The sequence below is a fragment of the Sorex fumeus genome, unplaced genomic scaffold, assembly GCF_029834395.1.
Source record: "Sorex fumeus unplaced genomic scaffold, SorFum_2.1 ptg000063l, whole genome shotgun sequence".
Lineage (NCBI taxonomy): Eukaryota > Metazoa > Chordata > Mammalia > Eulipotyphla > Soricidae > Sorex > Sorex fumeus.
In genome coordinates this window covers 54,022,057-54,043,041 of record NW_026606120.1, presented here as the reverse complement: position 1 = coordinate 54,043,041, position 20,985 = coordinate 54,022,057, and the positions used below count along the sequence as shown (strand labels likewise).

Below are 20,985 nucleotides of genomic sequence, written 5' to 3'. Positions count from 1 at the left end.
AACAACAGAGCTTTGTTCTGGAAAAATGTCATGGGAGCCTTGAACACAAATAGGCTTGCTCTGTCCCTTAACAAAGATCACACAAAGAGCATGAGCTAGGACAGATGGGTTTTGTTTGTGCTTTTGCTTTTCACCACACCCAGCAGGGCTCAGGATTTACTCTTGTCTCTGTGCTTCCTCCTGGCAGTGCAGGGGAACCATATGGGGTGCCAGGGACTGAACCCAGATCTGTTGCATGCAGGGCAAATGCCCTAATGCCCACACTAACTCTGGCTGATGGCATGGCATATGAAGGATGCCTCAACAGGGGCAAATATTTAAAAACTTGTACCGAGAAACCTTGATCCAAACCAATTTGCAAACGAGAAAGTCAGGTTTCTTAGGTAGGGCCGTGCTGAAGGTCGTGGGGTGGCATTTGGGAAGTCCGCTGTGGAGACAGGGACAGTGCCTGCTGGGACAGTCCCACGGTGGCTGGTGAGTGGGGTCTGTCCTGCCTGAGGGAAGACCACCCACCATCAGGGCTGTAGGGATAACGAGAGAAAGAGGTCTACTTTGGTTTTTATTGTTGTGATTTTTATTTTTCTCTTGGACCATCGAAGCTGTCAGTGCTTTTGGGAGTTCTCCTGGGGGTTCTTGGGGAACCATCCACACAACCAAGGGTGAAACAGGATTGACTGGATGACTGGATGCAGGCGGGCATCTTGCCCTTGTGCTCTCTGGCCCTGTACATAGATTTGGTCAGTGAGTGGCCCACTTGCTCTGTGCAGTCATTGCTGCTACAGGATCCGGGCCCATCTCCCCTCACTCCCCCCACCCCCCACCTCAGGTGCGTCTTCTATTTTAAACTTTTGATTTTGAGTCATACCCGTTGGAGCCTGGGGACCCATATGTGGTGCTGGGGATTCGGCCGCTAGTCAGCTTTGTGTAAGTTCACTGCCCCACCCACTGTACCATCTCTTTGGCCCTGCTCTGTCTGACATTGACCAAAAAAGTGTGGGTGTGTGAACCACCAAGGACCCGCTCTCTAGTTCTTAGTTTTTGTCTTTTTTCTGACTGCCCCCCCCCCCAACACTTGGGTGCCTTGCCCCATGGAACTGAGATGCCTGGAGGGGCCTGGGAGGACTGGAGGCCACCCTCCAGTTTGCGGGGGAGGAGGAGTTGGTCAGTGGGGGCCAGGTACATGCCAGGCACTTCTCCTGAGCCGCAGTACTTGTTCAGCCACGTTCCAGTCATCATCTCCAGAGAGAAATCATGCCGGGCCATTCCAGTGTTTCTCACGCTTTGATGCTCTCGTCCGTTTAAGGGGCAGCGTGTGTGTGGAGTGGCTGTTGGGTGGGAGGCACGGGGCCTGCAGGAAGGGGGAAAGGAGGGAAAGGAGGCTGAGAGGAGCAGGGAAAGCAAGGGTGGGCCCTGGAGGTTCTAGAAGAGGCTTCTTCTCCAGGCTGCCCAGCAGGGCTGAGAGCTGCCATGTGTGTCCTCCGGAAAACCTGGCAGAGTGGGGGGTGGCCTGGGCCCAGCCTGCTGCTGCCTTTACAGCAACAGCAGCTGGACCAGGCACCCGCAGCAGAAGGCCTCTGGCTCAAGGGTACAGGCGAGGACCAGTGGTTAGTAACTATACATCAGGTTTCCCAGGCCTCGCTCCCAGTGGAGACTCCCTCGACAGATAACAGATGCTCCCACCCCAACACTTCCTCTATGTTGGGAAACAGTTTTTCCCCAACATGCCTGGACACGTTGCGCCCTGGGTCCGGGCAGACATAGGGTGAAGGATGATGGGTGCACATAGAAAAACCCTCCAGGAGCAACTAATGGCCGTTCACTTTATTGCCAGATACACACGTATTTTATAGAGTCTCGGCTTACAAGAAGGTCCAATCACATAAAATTCAGCATTATTGGCCTATCACCTTTTCTGCTTTGCTCCGGTCCAATCCTGTGTAAACACAAAAGGACAGCAGCGGTCTATCTCTCCCACTGCCCACGTTCAGGTAGTCTCAGGCCATTTTCCCCACTCCAGGGAGGTCGATGGCGATGGGGCAGGTGAAGGAAGGAAACGAGGGCCAGGCTGGTTGGTCTTAGTTGCGGTTTATTGCAGTCCTCTCTCCATTCACTCCTGTCTCTCCTCTGCCTCCCCCAGCCCCCTCTTACAGTCTTATTATATCCCATAAAAGAAATTTATGTCATGGAGGGCCCAGGTTCTCTCAGACCTATCACCCCCGGTTCTCTCAGACCGTCCCCCAGATTCTCTCAGGCCTGTGTTACCCAGATTCTCTCAGCCTGTGTTCCCTGATTCTCTCAGCCTGTGTCCCTGTAGAGAACCCTGAAATCTCCTTATATAGATCACGGTACCTCTAAAGGGTGCAATGCAGTGATGTCATCAAAAGGAGTTACAGAAAGAACATTGAGGCAGCAAAACATACATTGTTTCTTTACATCTGCAGGCCAGAATTTTGGCCTCAGGAAAGAAGACACAAAACCAAGACTGAAACCTTTCACAAGCTACAAGCACTTGGATTTGCATCCCAAAGACTAGTCTGGCTAGAGCCTGGAATCTACATCCCAAAGATCAGGCCTGGCTAGCACCTGAGATCTGCATGTCAGAGACCAGCCAGGTTTCTGTGAGAAAAGGAAAACTGCCTCTTACAATATATTGTAATTATTTACTGAAGGCAGTTTGAAGGGGAGAAATGTTCAGCCTCATCTAATCTAGTCAGGACACACGGGAAAGCCGCTTCTAGGACAGATTCTCATTTAGCAGATCAACCCACCCTAGAATGGAATCCCCTGGGTGTGTTTCTCCTCTCCTTGTCCAACAAGCATATAAGCATACATAATATAAATCATTTTGTATGGACACAGTAAGAAATACTTTAAGCTTATAGAATTGCTCTCCTAGGGTCATCTCGTTCTCAGACTACAGTGCTCAGGCCAGATAGACTTTCCTATCCCTAGCAGGGTCCTAGTCTCGTCGTTACTTTTGGATTATGATAGCATTTGTCTGTGATCAAACTCCTAACTTATAGTTAAGAATGGTGGCACTTTGGCCTGGCCCATCTCTATGCCAGAGTAGCACATAGCTTACCGCTTGCCCTGGTTCCATCCAGGGTCCTCGTCGGGGCCCTGCTTTGGGGGCACTAGGAAGTGAGGGCAACTAAGTCTTAAGTTGAGAAAGAAGATGCCTGGGAATTAATAATATTCAAAGCCAATTAAATCCTAAGTTACAAAGCATAATATTAACTGTCTTCCTGTATCTCTACAAAAAGGACATTGCATTAAAGTAAACTATTCAAAAGACATAAGGAGAGGAGAAAGGCAATATTAACTTACCAAGTTCAGTGTCCTAGAAGGATCTGACCTTACAGATTCTGATTAGGGGAAAAGCTGATTAACTGGTTGGGGAAGAGAGCACAAAGAAGTGGTTACAGACAAAGGAATGGGAATGACTCGGGAGCACTGTGATAGGTGCAACCTGATAAACCTAAGCTCCTTTTGGCAAGGGAGAAAGGACAAATCAATTGTTATCCTATACAATCCCAATCAAGGCTAGATGCTGCAGTTAGTGTCACCTGCGAAACCTACGTGATAGTTTCTGTGTCTTCGGCACATGTGACTAGGAGGTTGAATGAGGCTCAAGGCAGAACACCCAGTGCTGACACCCTGTTCTTGTCAACTTTTGCCCAGATACTCCCTTCCGCGGGGCCTCACTTCAGGACTGCCTTGCAAGATCGGGTCTTATCTGCTCCAGTGCCCATTGCCATGCTCCACATCTCTGCTCCTGGCACCTGGCATGTGCTAAGGTCTTAGACCTATGGATTCTGGCCACCCTCCAGGCAGCTCTGGGAGGAGACCTCTCTTAGCGCCCCTTGTTACAGATGGAGACACAGAGAGGTTGTTTGACTGACCCAGGTCACACAAGACATCGGTGGTGGGAACTCAGGCTTCCACTTCGATCAGGATGCGTTCTGTGCAGTGGGTCCATTGCTGAACCTCTAGACTAGGTGGGAGGTAAATGAGGACAGAGTAAGACGCTTTTGTAGGTCCTAGAGGATTGTTGAGGTACCCTGGCTAACTGTGGGGTCTTTTCTGTGGTAGGTTTGCCTGGGTGGGTGTGGGGGACCCAGGCAGATGAGTCACAGTTTGCATGGTCGAAGGCTGGGAAGCTCAGTGGGGTGATTGAGTTTGGGAACTTGGAATCCCTTTGCTGCCTGGAAGGCTCGTCAGCGGAAGCAGGGAAGACATCCATAGGTGGTTCATTCATTCATTCACTAAATTTTCTTTTTCTGTTTTGTTTTGAACTATACCCAGTGGTGCTGAGGGTTTACTGCTGCCTCTGTGCTCAGGGCCATCCTGGTGGGGCTTAGCAGATCACATGGAGGGCCAGGGATTGAACTCAGGTCTCTAGCATACAAGGCAAGTGTCCTACCTGCTGTCTGATGCCGGAGATATCCAGTCTGGACTAGGGGTGGAGGGTTGGTTACACAGATTGAATTATGGGTGGAAGAAATGATGGAAAAGACTGGAGTTCATGCTTTTTGTTGTTGTTTGTTTGGGGGCCACACCTGGCGGTGCTCCTGCCTCTGCATTCAGGAATGACTCCTGGCTGTGCTCAAGGGATCAGATGGGATGCAGGGATGGAACTTGGGTTGGCCGCGTGCAAGGAAAACCTCCTCCCTGCTGTGCTATCGCTCTGGTTCCATGGAGCTAATGCTTTGCACATGGGAGCCTCCAGTTTGATCTCCAGCATCTCCTAATTCCCTGAGCACTGTGCCAGGAGTGGACCCAAAGCACCCCCAGGTGTGCCCCTCACCCCCCATCCTAACGAAAAGGAGCTGGCGTCTGGGCTGAGGCATAATTGAAGCCATAGTTCTGCCGTAGGTTCTCAAGATGGCATGACAGACGCCTCTGGGGAGGTCTCACAAGCTGCTGCTGTCCAGTCCAGGCCTTGCCCAGCCCCCCCCCCACCCCCGAATGTACTGAGTCAGCATGAGCAGCGCTGAATCGCGGGGAGAGAGGCAGGTGCAGCCTGGGGAGACAGGGGCTGCAGGCAGGTCTGGGGGAGAGGCGGGTGGGAGCCAGGCTGGGAGGCAGAGACGGGACACGTGCAGGAGACCGATTCAAGCTCGGTTCTGGCTGGAGGCAGCCAAGACTCACATCCCCAAGAGCCAAGGGCAGGGACCTGCTGTGCTCTCAGCATTGGTCCTGGGGAGGAAGGGCCGCTGGCCCAGGACTCCCACATGTGCGCTCTGCCTCCCTGGCCTGGGTGGTTCCATCTGTCCAATGGGAACTGAGGGGTGTGTGTGTGTGTGTGTGTGTGTGTGTGTGTGTGTGTGTGTGTGTTGGGGGTTTGTGGGTGAGACCAAGCATGGGAAGAGACAGGATCTGCTCAGGCCACTCACTCCTTTGCCTGCTCCTCCCTCTGTGCCTTGAGCATGGGGTTCTGGCACGGGGGACAGGGGGAGGTCTGGGCACGCTGGTGGCCCTGTGGTCTGTCCTCCCTGCTTTCTAGGTGGGAATACAGTCCCTGCCACTCAGGGGACCTGTTGTGGAGAGGGTCTAGGTCCTGCTGCCTGCGGTTCAGGATCTGGAGGATACGGGGTACAGGTTTCCTGGTTTCTGGGGTGGAGGTTGTGAGGGGCACACTGGCTGCTTAGGTAGGAACCTGAGGGGTTCTGGGGGGGCCGTGTGGAGAGGGATGTGGGCTGCAGTGGAAACTTAGCCTTGGATGTGTCCTTGGGGGTGAATTTCTGCTCCTTCTTCCTCTTTTGTCTCCCAATCCTAGCACTGTCAAAAGCAAATGGGTGCCTGGGGGTGGATTATGGAGACACAGCCCCAGGTTGTTGGCTTGAGGTTTAAATTCTTTTCTCTTTTTTTAATATTTGCAGTATGTGTAGGTGGGGTGTGAGTGCATGTGTTTGTTGTGTGTATGTCTTCTTATACCTTTTTTTTTTTGTGGGGGCAACACCCAGTGGTGGTGCTCAGGGGTTACTCCGGGCTCTGTACTCAGGAATTACTCCTGGCAGTGCTCGGGGCATGCTGGTGATCTAACTCCGGTCAACTACATGCAAGGCAATTGCTTTATCTGCTGTACTATCGCTCCAGCCCCCTTCTTACACTTGTTGTTGTTTGGTTTTTAAAATTTTGTTTTGGGGCCAGCCACACCTGGCAATGCTCAGGGGTTACTTCTGCCTCTGCACTCAGGAATGACTCCTGGAGGTGCTCGGTGGACCATATGGGGTCCAGGGATGGAACCCAGGTTGGCAGTGTGCAAGGTAGTGCCCTACTCACTCTACTATCTCTCTGGCCCATTCTTCTTACATTTTTTAATTTATTAAAAAAATAATAGGGCAAATTGAGCAGTTCTGGGGTAAGACCTGGGACCCACTTCTAGCAATACTGGGCTGGGGTACCAGGGGTGGGGGCTACCAGGGCCACACCCAGGGGTGCTGTGAGAGCAGGCATGAGGGCCTCGCATGAACCAATATGAACTTCACCCTTTTGAGCCGGTTTTCCTGATTCTTTTTTTTTTTTTTAATTTTTATTAGTGAGACACCATGAGGTACAGTTGTAGACTTACAAATTTCGTGCTTGGATTTCAATTATACAATGATCAAATACCCATCCCTCCACCAGTGCCCATTTCCCACCACCACGGATCCCAGTATCCCTCCCACCCCCCATACCCTCCATCCCACCCTGCCTCTGTGGCAGGGCATTCCCCTCTATTCTCTCTCTCCTTTTGGGTGTTGTGGTTTGCAAAAGAGGCATTGAGTAGCAATCATGTTTGGTCTATAGTCTACTTTCAGCATGCTTCTCCCACCCTGGGAGGATTCTCCCAACACTCTTTATTTGGTGCTCTCTTCTCTATCTGAGCTGCCTTTTCCCCTAGCATGTGTGGCTGGCCTCCAAACCATGGAGCAAAATTCCTGGTACTAATCTCGGCCATTCTGGGGTATTAGTCTCCTATTTTGTTAATTTATGTTCCCCAGATGAATGCAATCTTTCTATGTCTGTCCCTCTCTTTCTGACTCATTTCGCTTAACATGATACTTTCCATGTAGTACCACTTGTATGTAAATTTCATAACTTCATCTTTTCTAACCGCTACATAGTACTCCACTCCTGGGAATATATCCCAGAGAAGCAAAAAAGTATAGTCGAAGTGACATCTGCACTTGTTCGTTCATTGCAGCACTCTTTACAATAGCCAGAATCTGGAAAAAAACCTGAGTGCCTGAGAACAGATGACTGGTTAAAGAAATCCTGTTTCAACATAAATAGAAGAAGCCCATTTACAGAAGGGTCACCCTGCCCACTGTTCCCCACACTGCAAGCTTATTCTGTGCCAGGTGCTTGCCACTGTTTCTTTTGGAGCCACATCTGGCGGTGCTCAGGAGGCCATATGCAGTGCCAGAGATCAAACCAGAATTACTGCCATGGCCTCATGCTAGTCAAGTGCCTTAACCTTTGTACTGTCTCTCCAGCCCATTGCTACATTAAAAAAAATCTGATTCATCTCTTCCATCTTTCTGACATCACAACTATCCTGAGATATGAGCTATTATGCTCCCATTTTGCAGATAAAAGAAACAAGGTCTTGGGTTAGAGAGATAGCGCAGTGTGTAGGGCACTTGACTTGCCCTGGGAGGACCCAGGTTCAATCCCCGGCACCCCATATAGTTCCCCAATTCCCTCCAGGAAGTGACCCTTGAGCACAGAGCCTGGAGTAAGCCCTGAGCACTTCTAGGTGTGGTCCCCAAACCAAAACAGACAGACAGACAGACAGACAGACAGACAGACACACACACACACACACATACACCCACGCTCAAGTTCCAGAGAACATAAACAGGCTTGTGTGAGGAGGTATAGAGAGGAAGCTTGTGCCTGTGTGTTCTATGTGGGGACATTCTGTGGACGTGGGGCGTGTAAGCCCTGTGTGGGCACTGCTGCCCCGGGAGGAAGGTAGGTGCGGGGGGGTGGGGGGGTGGGCCTGTTTGGGGTCTCTACTGTCTCTCCGCTGAATCACTACTGACTCACTCTTCTGGTGCCAGTTCCTGGCCCCACTCACCTCACTCTCCTCTCCTGGAGGGGTCCCGGCTCTCCCAGAGGAAGCGGTCAATCCGCTGCCATGTGTCTCCCCTGGGTCGGGCTCAGCGGGAAACCCTCCTGAAGGTTCCCCCCCCCCCTTTCCCAGTGGGAGGACAGAGCTTCCGGCCTCAGATGGGTGTGGGCAATAGGGGCTCAGTGCTGAGCCCCAGAGAGGGGCTTGAGACGCAGCCAGGGCCCTGACTGGGCACCGTCAAAAAGGGGGAGCTGTGGTGGCTGTTCTCCACCCCTGACAGAGCCCGCTTTTTTCCCTGAGGAGGTTTTGGCCAGGCGTGTGTGTGGGGGGGGGCGGGCCTGGCACAAGATAGGTGTGATGAGATGTGGGAAACTCAGAACGGCAGGGGCCGTCAGGAACTCCCACCGCTGACTCCAGAACTGCTCTGGAATGTTGGGGCTCCCTGCTCTGATCCCTGAGACTCAGCCCAGACCTCAGTGGTGTGGGGGGGGCTGCAGTCTGGTGGTGGGTGGGGGGGTGGGGGTGGGGCAGGGGTGTGAGTCCCTGCAGGTGAGAGGTGGAGACACCAGGGGGCGCTGCCTTTCCCAGGAGTCTTAGGGCAAACACACAGGGACTGTGTGAGGTACTCAGGGCAGTCTTGCAAACAAACAAACAAACAAACAAACAAAGGATTGTTTGTTTGGGGGGTCACACCCAGAGGTGCTGGGACCACTCCAGACTCAGTGCTGGGCGTGGCTGCCGGCCGTGCTCTGGGACCCTGCAGTGCTGGAGCTCAAACCCTGGTCCTGGTTTTGAGCGAATGAGGAGCCCGGAGCACATGCCCGACTTCCTGCGAGCAACACTTAGATTCGAGGCCCCAGATTGACCGGGATGGCAGCCACGTCTCGGAAAAAAATTACTCAGTGTCCCCCCCTGCCCCCCCCCCCCCACCTGGAAATTTACCTTCTCCAAGCAAACGGAAGGCTCTGTCCCATGGCAACTGGGGCTCCTATGTCCATCCCCATCTCGGGGGAGCAGGCTGCCGTCCCCTGCTTTGTGGAAGCTACTTCATCTTGTGAAAAATGGGAAGAGGCTGGCAGGAGCCTCCTTGCCTCAGGGGAAAGGCAGAAAGGTGGGGATGGGAGGCCTTTGGAGGGCAGGCAGAACTGACCTCTGAGGTGTGTGTGTGTGTGTGTGTGTGTGTGTGTGTGTGTGTGTGTGTGTGTGTGTGTTGGGTGAAGGGGCTCTGAGACTCACACCTGCCTTCTGGTGAGGGTTACCGGGGCTGGTGCCACCCGCCATCCAGACATCCAGTGAGGGATGCACCGCTGGGAGGAGTCAGGCAGCCACAGGAGGAGTCCCTCTGCTCTCCCTGAGCCCGAGGTGGACCCCTTTTCCTCACTCCTCCCCCCTGACTCGGGGAATGGCCCTGGGATGGATCCCACATAGCCTGGGGTGTGGAAGGAAGGACTCAGCCTGTCTGAAGGGCAGCAGGAGGGGCTGGTCCACGCCCTCTAACTTTGCTCTGTGCCGCATCCCCCAGTCCCACCCTCAGAGGCTGAGCCCCGGCCCTGATCCCCCAACTCCAATCCTGCTCCTGAGCTTCCTGGAGCCGATTTGTCCCAGTCTCAGGTCTCGGAGGGGAGGCTAAGGGGCCCCAGAGACAGCCCAGCCAGGGATCCCGGACGCCCCCTCCCACAGCCCTCCCTCTGCTCTAGCAGAGCCCAGCCACCTGCTCCCCTGCCTGCCTGTGGGGGGCAGCCTTACCCCACGCTCCTCCGCAGAGCTCAGTGCAGCCTGCTGGCTCTCAGGGATGTGGGGGTGGCAGGGGAGGCTGGACCCTCTCCTCCCTTCACAGACCCAGTGAGCTGGTGAGCCAAGCTGGGGGGAGCCAGGGGTGGGGCCGAGACAGAGGCTCAAAGGATACTCAGGATGCAGGTTCTGAGAGCTTCCTCGAGTGCAGGCCTCCCCCACACCCCAAAGCTGGAGGCAATGGCCGCGTTTGGCTCTCTCTGCTGGACCCAGGGGCCACAGGGAGAGCAGACAGGACTGAGGAATGGACAGCCTGGGTGGAAAGAAAGGCCACACGGGTGCAGGAGCGGCCTGGGACACCTCACTGCCATCCCCAGGTGTTGGGGGTTCAGAGGTGGCGGTGCAGGAGGGCCGGGCCAGGTGGGGTGGGTGAGGTCACTGAGGCACCCCTCTCAGAGTCCAGAGACCTGGGCACCCCTCCCCCCACTCCATCCCACCCGCACTGGGCGCGAGGGCACCTCTCCTGGCTCCCTCCGGCTCCCATCTCTGAGGTCTCTGCCTCACACGGCAGCTGGGGAGACTCAGCGCGGCTCCAGGTCAGCCCAGAGCCCGAGCCCCGGTCCTTTGTTTTTTAATTGAATCCTGCCCACCACCGCCAGCTGTGACCACACACGGGCTGTGTCCCGTGCGCCTGAGCTCCCTGCACGCCCCTCTTCTCATTTGTAAGATGCTCAGGGTCGTACCCACTTCGTAGGGCTGTGAGCAGACGGTGGGTGACTGTGGGAAGGGAATTGGGTGCTGCCATGATTTCAGAGCCCCATCACCCCCCCCCAACCTGGGCCCCTCACCAGGGAGCAGCCTAAACCCCTCAGCAGCCTGGGGGTCCCCCACTTGTAGGGGAGCACACCGAGTGCAGAAGGAGAAGTGCCTGGCCCATGAGGAGCCCAAGACCCTTCTTTTCCAAAGGGACTTTGAAGTTGTCCTGTATGTGTCTGTACACGTGTACATGGTGTGCATGTGTATATGGTGCTCATATGGCTCATATGTGTCTGTGCACGTGTATATGGTGCTCATATGGCATGGTGTGTGCATGAGACTAGGCATGTGTGTGGGAGATGGAGGATGTGTCTCTGTAGGTGTGGCCTGTGAGGCATGGTGTGCGCATGGTGTGCGCATGTGTGTGTACATATGTGAAAATGAATGTGTATGTATTTGTGGGTGTGTGTATGCATGTGCGTGCATATATGTATGTCTGCATGTGGGATGGGTGTGTATTTGTGCATGCATATGTATGTATGCGTGTGTGCATATGTGTATGGTGTGGTATATATGTATGTGTGGTGTGTGGTGTAAGTGTTGTGGTGTATGTGTCTCTGTGTGTGGTATGTATCTGTGTATATGTATGTGTGTCTGTCTGTATGTCTATGTGCGGTTGCATGTGTGTGTGTATGTGTGTCTGCATGTATATGTATGTGTGGGATGAGTGTGCATTTGTGTATGTGTGTGTGTGGTGTGGTATGTATGTGTGTGTGGTGTGTGTCTGTATGTGTGTGGTGTGTAATTGTATATGTATATGTATGTGTGTCTGCATGTGTGTGTATGCATGTGCATGTATATTACATGTGGGTTGGGTTTGTATTGTGTGTGCATATGTATGTGTGTGTATGCATGTATTTGTGTGTATGTCTGTGGTCCTGGGATCTCCCCATTTGCCTCCAGTCAAGGCCTTTTCCCGGCCTGGCTGTGTTCTGGCCCCTTAGGAGAGGCTGCTCTTCTTCCAGGCCATCCCGGGGTGGCCTCCACCCACATCCTGTGAAACAAGATGTACTTGCATGCGGATTAGGAAGGGGACCAGGACGGGTGGGCTCAGGGCGGGCAGCCGCCGGCCAGGGTGGGGTGCACCTGCGGGGCTGAGTTCCAGCGGCTTCTGAGGCCCTGCACACTCCCCCCGCCCCCATTTCTCAGAACTGAGGTGCTACTGGGTGGACAGGTGGGAGTTTCAGGTGTGAGGCAGGCGGGTCCACACCTGTGCTGCTCCCTTTAATCAACACTGGCAGGTGGCTGGCTCCTGGGGCAAGGGCTTTCATCTGACAGGTGAGGCTTCTCCGAGCTGGGGATTGACTCTGTAATTGACCGGATGATCTACCTTTGATGGGGTCTGTGGTGTCCCCAGGCTGTCTGTATCCTGGCCTCCTAGCTGGGGCAGGGCAGCAGTGCCCAGGTTGGTGGATCTCACGAGCCTGGAGGTGGAGTGTGAATGCCCCAGGGACATGTGTGGCTCAGAGCTGCGCACAGGGACCATTGAGACCGGGTTCTGCACCAGGTCAGCCCAATCGACCCCTCCGGTCTCCCATTTCCTGTCGGAACATGGGGCTAATGGTGTCCAGGGGACACGGCTCTGCAGGAGTAAATAGGATAATGGGTGGAAAGTGGTCATGCAGCGCCCAGTGCCCAGTAAGTGCCTATTAAATCCAGGGTGGCGACAGAGTCGGGAGAGTGTGTGCTCAGCTCTGCCTGCAGCGACACTCCTCCCGAGGTGCCCTGCTCTGGACAGGACGAGTCTCCGCAGCTTTCTGGGAGCCCTGTGCTCTCTGCAGAAAGAGACCCTGCCTGCCTTCAGGCTCCCAGTCCTGTCGGGGCGGGGAGGGATAGAGGTCAGCTGGGACCCTGGAACTCAGCCCTTGTGGGGGTGCGTGTGGGAGCACGATGCCCAATCAGCCACCTGAGGGAATGGCAGGTGGGGCAGAGGAAACGCATTTGCAAGGCTTGGAGGTGGGGGGTGTTGGCAGCTCTGGGCCTCAGCGCTGAGAAAGACCCCTCCAGTGAAGCACAAACCAAAGACCTCTGCAGCAAAGCCACATCCCAGCAAGGCAGCCCAGAGGCAGGAAGGGCTCTTTGGGGGAAGCTTCTGGAAAGAGGCAGGGAGGCTGGGGGAGCTCCGAAGGCGGTTCCTCCGTCAGGAGGGGAGAGGTGGGAAGGAAGTTCAGTCTCTCCTCCTGCTTGTGGCTGCAGCCTTTGGGAGAGGCAGGCCAGATGCAGAAGGGACACTCAGAACAGCCGGGAGCCTGACAAGTGGAGCTCGGAGCCTGGTGTGAAGGAAGGGCCTCCTCATGGGGCAGGAGGGCCTCTCCATCCCCTCTCCGAGAGGCTCCTTCTGCACATCTCTTCTCACAGCCCTGGAAGCGGCACAGGCCTGTGTGTGGCTAGTTCCTCCCCTCCGGGTTCTCAGTGCGACTCCTGACCATCTTGGGTTCTTGGCCTTGTTCAGATGCTCTTGCTCACTCACCTGGGACTTCATGTGGCCAGACTGCAGGAGCAGCCCAGTGGTGTTGGGGGACTTTCCTACAGATGGGGCTGTCCAGGAGAGGCCCTGGGAGGTGGGTGGGCTCCAGGTGGGTGTGGGGAGGGACCTCTCCTGGGGAGGGGTGCAGTTGTGGTGCTGAGCCTGCTGGCAGGTGCAGTCTGCCATACCCCTGGGAGCCCCAGGGTGTGTTTGCATTCATAGAGTTGTGCGAGGAGAGGAAGCCCCTCAGAGCCACAACTGGGGCCGCGTGCTCAGACTTGCACCTGTAGGATTGGAGGAATGGGCAGGAGAAGGCTGGATGCTGGGGGGCAGTGGGTGCCTGAGGCAGAGTTCTTGGGGGTGCTCTCGCTTCTAAAGCATGCGGAAGTTTGGGGTGCAGTGGTCCTAGGAACAGGCGTGTGACTGCTCATTAAGTCCCCCTGAGCTCAGTAGCCTGAGTCTCCCCAGAGAAAGCTCAGCATACCTAGTATCTTCAAAAATGCTGTTTGGGTAGGCACTTTTGGCTAATTCTGGTTCAATCCCCGGGATCCCATATGGTCCCCCGAGCCTCGCCAGGAGTAATTCCTGAGTGCAGAGTCAGGAGGAACCCCTGAGCATTTCTGGGGGTGGCCCCCTCCAAAAAAAGAAAGAAACAAACCTAAAACCAAGATTTCTCTTTGAGGTCCCAGGGAACCTCGTGGGGATCCTTCTGTCCCCTGCCTAACATAATACGGATCAAGGGAACGTGCTTCCCCAGCTGTCAGAGAATGCCGAGTGTTTGTCCCGATTGCTCTTACGAAGGAGGTGCTCAAAAATCCTTGGTTAGAGAGAGGAAGATGAAAGAACCAAACAAAACAACACTTCATTTGGTGAAGGGTTTTTATCATCGAGAAATTTCAGAGCAATCAAGTGCGAGGAAAGCCAGCCATATCCCAAGGGCTTCCAGATGAAGCCCCCCGTGCCTCCTAGTCAGAAGGCCGGGATCCCCCGCAGGCAGGGCTGACACACTGTGAGCCTCCCGGTGAGGGCAGTGTGTGGCCCTTGGGAAACGGAGCTATGGGGACAGGGCAGCCCTATGGCTGCGCCTGGGAACTTCCTGCCTCTTAACTCCATGCCAATGATGAAGTGGATGATCCTTTGTCTGCTTGCAGAAGCTTGTGGAGGTGCTTGCCCCAAGGTGTTCATATGGTCCAGCGGGACCCCCCTCCTTCCTCCCGCTGCTCCTCTATCCTCCTCTGAGGAATCTGCTTTTCCTCAGTGGGATCGTGGAGGGCTGGGATGATGCCCCTGTAGTTGGGTGGAGCAGGCTTCAAGGTCAGCACTGTAGGCATCACATCCCAGAATGGGCATAGCTCCACAGTTTGCGACAGCTGTTTCCCGCCCCTCTCGACTATCCTCCTCACTTTCCCCCTTCTGGTCCCCTCCCCCCACACCCCCCTAGAGGAAGGCTCACCTCAGTGTAGGCAAGGGCTGAGATTGCCCAGGTCCACGGTTGGGTCGTTTGGGTGGGAGCACGCGTGAGAGCAGGATCCATGAGGGACTGAGTGCCGGGTGAGCTGCACCACAGACAGAGCCTGTGTGCCACTGGCCGATGGGGTCTTCCCCCTGGTCTCCCTGAGCCTCACAGCCTGGTGTCCATAAGCCCATGGGGAAAGGGTCTTCCACTGTATCTGCTGGCTTACGTGCTGGCAGGGGTGGCTGTTTCTCAAGTTCATGGAGGAAGGGACAAATAGATCCCCCTATGGGTAAGAGGCCCAGGGGTGTCCTTTTTCTGGAGTGCAAGCCTGAGCCCAAGCAGCTTCTGGGTGGCAGCTGGTTTGGCAGATTCTCACCTGGGTATACCTGGAACCCCATGCCAGGCCCTGTGTGTCTGCCCTGGGGCTGACTCAAAATCAGGTGAGTTTAGACAGGAGCTGTGCTGAGGTTGCAAGTCAGGGCAGGGTCACGGCCTGGCCTACAGTGACCGTAGCGAGAATGGGGTGGAGAGAGGACACAGGGGTAAGAAACTTGCATCCTGTCAACTCCACTGCCTTTCCCAAAGCTACATGGGACCCTCCAAGGACAGCAGAGAACACCCACTGAGCACTGCAAGGTGGGGACACCAACCACCACCCCCACTTCCACAAGAGGAAGATGGTCCATTTTATTGTAGCATTGTCACACTGTCCTCCCATTGTTCATTGATTTGCTGGAGCGGGCACCAGTAACGTCTCCATTGTGAGACTTGTTACTGTTTTTGGCATATATGATACACCACGGGGAGCTTGCCAGGCTCTGCCATGCAGGTGAGATACTCTCGCTAGCTTGCTGGGCTCTCCAAGAGGGACGGAGGAATCGAACCCGGGTTGGCCACATGCAAGGCAAACGCCCTACCCACTGTGCTATCGCTCCAACCATTTTCACTGTCACTGTCCTCCCATTGTTCATGAATTTGCTCGAGTGGGCCCAGTAATGTCTCCATTGTGACAATTGTTACTGTGTTTGGCATATGGAATATGTCACGGGTGGCTTGCCAGGCTTTGGTGTGCGGGCAAGATACTCTCCGTAGCTTGCTGGGCTCTCCGAGAGGGGTGGAGAAATCGAACTCGGGTTGGCCCTGTTGGCTGTGTGCAAGGCAAATGCCCTACCCGCTGTGCTGTCGCTCCAACCATTTTATTATACAGGAAACACACACACACACACACACACACACACACACACACACACACCACTCTGAGAGAGTCAGAGGCATGCGAAACCCCTGCCTCTGCTCCGCCTATACTCCTTCCCATAATCTCTCCATGCTCTCTGGATTTATTTATTTATTTTAAATTTAATTTTATTTTTATAAAGGTGTTCACGATATTTGCTTACATTTAATATTCGAACATCAATCCCACCACCATTACACTTTCCCACTACCATATTTTGGATGTTTCCATCCCGAGTCCCGATCCCTGCCCCAGAGCAGACTTGAAATTATTTATTTTTTATTGTTTGTTATAAATAAACCGCTGCAAATGCTCCAAAAAACTTCCCTTAGAGGAGAGTGTGAAGATTGTTGTATTTCACCCAGGGTTATTTCAACCCTTCTATAAGAGATTGCTAATATGTTGTTAAGGGTTGAGCCTTCTGTGCTTATATATCTATATCTGTATCTGTGTAGATAAAAAATATATGCACATGTATATCTGTAAAATATGTTTCCCCCTAAGATGGTTGCCTTCTGCTTTAAACCCCATCAAATGTGGTGTGCTACTCTTGGAATCTGAGTGGTGTGAGGTATGAGATATAGTGCAGTCCAGGGATAGGTTTACTTGTGAGTGAGGCTCAGCCCAAGCATGTAGAGACCAGCTGCTCTCTGGATTTAAAGAAATGCCAAGCCCTCATTTGGCATCCAGAGATGGCTGTGTGACCTCTGCGAAGTCCTTTTCCCTCTCTGATCCCACCTCCTCTGTGGCTTCTCTGGGGCTGGCCAGGTGCTTCCCCTCACTGTTCCCTGACTTGCCCTGGAGTTTCCTCCCAGAGAGGGAGGCGACTCCCCCCATCCATACCCCTACTGCTGTTTTTCTCCACTTCCGGGGGCTTCTCCTAGCGGCTGAGGGGCACCTCTGCTTGGCTGTTCGCTGAGCCATTGAAAATTTCATGGATAATTCAGGAACACAAATCAAACAGGAGGCTGGAAGCTCTGGATTTATGAAGAAAAATGAGTCAAACCTGGCGATTTATGAGCAGCTCAGAATAGCAGGATGGTGGGGTGGGGGGCGGGGTGGGAGACTGCAGGATGGCTCTGAGAGTTTGGGGCAGAGTTGGGGAGACAGGGCTTAGGTGGGGGGGGTCTCTTGGTGCCCAGACCACTGGCTTTGTGGGAGGTGTCTGAACCTGGGACAAATGGGGCAGATGGAGTCCAGAGAGGGGCAACGTCTTCTTGAGCATAAGAGGAAGGAGTCACCCCTGGCCCAATCCTCATTCAATCTCCCAGTGGTCTGGGGGTCTTGGCAGGGTACCATGGAGAAGGGAGGTAGAGGTGGGGTAGGTATGCTCTTCCCCGCCTCTGGTGCACAGCCTTGGCAGGAACTGGGCTCAGAATTGGGGAGGGTGTGTGTGTGTGTGTGTGTGTGTGTGTGTGTGTGTGTGTGTGTGTGTGTATGTGTGTGAGAGAGAGAGAGACAGAGACAGAGACAGAGACAGAGAGACTGAGACAGACAGAGAGAGAAAAAGTGAGAGACAGAGACAGACAGAGACAGAGAGAGAAGGAGAGAGAAAGAGAGAGAAAAACACACACAGAGTGTTAGTTACCCTGGTACTTTGTTTCAGAACAAGCTGCTTCCAACGAGGACCCTCATACAGGAGTTTTGAACAACTTCTTGAGCAAAGATGCTCTTGACCACGGTGCACCAGAGGCGGGGAAGGCTGAGTGCTCAGGTGACTGTTGAGCGCATTGCACTAATGTACACAAAGAAAGCCCAAAGTTACATTCACAAAGAGTGAGGGGAGAAGGAGATGGGAAGAGAAAGGGAGGAGGGAGAGTCAGTGGTAGGAGTTAGGGGAGAGAGAGAGAGAGAGAGAGAAACACACACCCACACACCCACACCCACACCCACACACACCAGGGTTCTAGTCGTCTGAGAAGCTTTCTCCGGAGGCTTTTCGCCCCTCATAGGAGGCCTCTTTCTCAGAGTGGTGTAACATATACCCAGACTCAGGAAACAAGAGGATCATTTCCAAGGCCATCCTCAAGGTCAGAAATATGTGGGTCTCAGTAGAGATGGGGCCCCCGACTGACTTTGTTCCCAGGGCTGACTGGAAGCGACTGTTCCTGCCTCCCCCCGCACCCCCCCCCCCCGGGTGGCTGTACCTTGTGTTAGGTTTCCTCTGCTCGGGAAGGTTGTGGGGTGACCTGGGAGGAGCCCCAAGCTCACTGGGACAAGTCACATCACTATATTAGGGTCAGTTTCTTCTCCTGGAAGTTGGAAGCAGCATTCTCATCCATCAGCCCGCCCCATCGCCTTCCGCACCAGGCTCCTTCCCACTGGTACGGAGGGATCCAAATGCTGAGTGAATGCATATGAGGTCTTAACTCTCCACAGGGATCTACCCCAGGAGAATCTCCTTCCTGCGTTTTGGCTTGAAAGGCCGTGGTTAGATCCATCAGCTGCAGGTCCCCTGTGCTTTGCACAGCCCTGAGCCAATGGCTGTCTTGGGGAGGGCCTCCAGGCTGGGGGGTCTGGAGGATGTGGAACATTGTTCAGGCATCTGTTTAACAAGACGATTTCTCGGTGTGTACCTTGAGTGTTTATTTTAAAAAGGTGTCTTCAACGCTTCTCTGAATTCCAACTTCCATCCCTGTCTGCCTCCTGTGGGGCAGCCCCTGAAATCTCCATTCAGTTCTTTGCCTCTTAGCCAGGCTACTTGGAGACTCTCTTAGCACGTCTGCAGAAGGGTTGGTCAGCGATCGGAGCAGAGTTCACACATGAATTCTGGGGCTTCATCTCTGCAGCTCTCTCCTTTCTGGGATTTCTGCCATTACTTTCCATATGCTCAGATCACTCACACTTTCTGAATCTTCATCTCACGCAGAGGCAACCCTTTTCCATGCCCCTGTTTCCTTCCTTGTAGTTCTGGGAATCAAACCCAGGGCCTCCCACTTGCTCTGCATGTGCTCGGCTACTGAGCCACATGTCCAGGGCCCAAGGTTTCTGGTGCCTTAAGAATTTGACTCTCCTGGGGGACACTGTGGGCTGTTCCCAAGAGAAAGGTTTTAAGCACCTGACACTCACTGTCTTTGCTTCTGTGTCCATTACCCTCCCATTTTTACCTGCTTTCTATTTTACCAGTGCCTGTAGGTTGTTTGAAACCATCTTACCCAAGTTTAGAGTTTATTTCTGCGGGCAGACTGGTTCTTGAGCTAATGACCCTCATTGGAAGTCCTGTTCCACTTGTGCGCCTGTGGTTCTGAAGCAGGCAGAGAGTTCGGGGACCCTTGAGACCCCCTACAAGTTCTTGGGACATAATAAAACCATGGATTGGGACTGGAGCAATAGTACAGTAGATAGGACGCTTTCCTTGCATGTGGTCCACCTATGTTTGATCCCAGGCATCCTATCTGGTTCCCTGAGCCTTAGAATCAGGAGTGATCCCTGAACATTGCTGCGTGTAGCCCCAATGAAATGTAAGTAAAGTAAAGAAAGTAAAGGCCCTCCCGTTGCTCATCGATTTGCTTGAGCGGGCCCAGTAACGTCTCCATTGGAGATTTTGTTGTTACTGTGTTTGGCATATTGAATACGTCACGGGGAGCTTGCCAGGCTCTGCTGTGCGGGCGAGATACTCTCGGTAGCTTGCCGGGCTCTCCGAGAGGGGCGGAGGAATCGAACTCGGGTCGGCCATGTTGGCTGCGTGCAAGGCAAATGCCCTACCGCTGTGCTATCGCAGCACATATACTAAAATTGGAACGATACAGAGAAGATTAACATGGCCCCTGCGCAAGGAATGAAATGTAACAAATGAAATAAATAACAACCAACCACAAAACCTCATGGATTTCAGAATTTAAAGAATTTGCAGTCACTCACTGTAAAGCTGCTAAAAGTGTTATTGCTGGACCCACCTTGGGGACATAGAAAATAAGGTCTGATAGGACTTATTTTTTCAAATGAATCACCATGAGATACAGTTATAGACTTACAAATTTTCGTGATTACATTTCATACAATGATCGAGTACCCATCCCTCCACCAGTGCCCATTCTCCACCACCAATGTTCCCAGTATCCCTCCTGTCACCCCTACCCCATCCCCACCCTGCGTCTGTGGCAGGCACATTCCCTCTTACTCTCTCTCTCCTTTTGGGTGTTATGGTTTTCAATATAGGCACTAAGTGGCCGGCATGTTTGGCCCATAGTCTACTTTCAGCACACATCTCCCATCCTGAGCGAGCCCTGCAACCATCATCGACTCAGTGGTTCCCTTCTCTATGTTAGGACTTTTAGGGACAAGCACAGGCCCTGAGAAGCCTAGAGCCCCCTCTCTGAGAGAAGCTCAAACAGGACCCAAGTGCTATATAAGGACATGGGGGAAAACCATAAAACATTTCAAACTCTTCTCCTTGACAACACGTTGGCAATGGGCTTATTTAGGTAGAAAGCCCTACAAGGGGCAGTTGGGAAAAATGTATATCAACTACCTTGGGCAAAGGAAGAGCATGCCAGTGTGGCAAGCCCATGCTGCCCGCGTCCATGCTGTTGGGCACATGTTGCCTGCACACATGCCACCAGCATGTTCCCTCTTGAGACATGAACCCTGGGCTCTCTCTGCTCTGGAGAAGCCTGTATTCCCTTTTGCGTGTGCATCTTTTATTTTTCCTTTTTGGGCTACATCCAGTTATGCTCAGGGGTTATTCCTGGCAGTGCTCAGGGAACCATATGGGATGCCAGGGATGGAACCTGAGTCGGTGTATGCAAGGCAAACACCCTACCTGCTGTACTATTGCTCGGTTCCCTTGAACACACATTTTTTTTCTTTTTGGGTCACACCTGGCAATGCATAGGGGTTACTCCTGGCTCATGCACTCAGGAATTACCCCTGGCAGTGCCTGGGGGACCATATGGGATGCTGGGAATCGAACCCGGGTTGGCCGCGTGCAAGGCAAATGCCCTGCCCGCTGTGCTATCACTCTAGCCCCTGAACACACATTTTAACCTACCTCTCCTTAGCCCCCTAATAAACTTGTTGTTTAGACTTCGCTATTCAACTACTCCTGAAATTCTTCTCTGTGAGGGCAGAATCACAATCACAATCACAAATCATCCTGTTAGTCGTCGATTGCCTCGAGCAGGCCCCAGTAACGTCTCCTTCATCCTAGCCCTGAGATTATATTCAAGGCTCTTTAGGAGAATGAGACCCATCATTGTTACTGGTATTTGGCATATTGG

The 20,985-nt window shown here is 53.4% G+C and overlaps 1 non-coding gene across 1 annotated transcript; it reads left to right on the top strand.

The window, feature by feature from the left end:
- The first annotated feature begins 19,475 nt into the window (after positions 1–19,475).
- On the top strand, positions 19,476–19,580 carry LOC130036278 (U6 spliceosomal RNA). Its single transcript, XR_008794329.1, has one exon. It is a non-coding gene; the product is annotated as a U6 spliceosomal RNA (small nuclear RNA).
- The last annotated feature ends 1,405 nt before the right edge of the window (positions 19,581–20,985 follow it).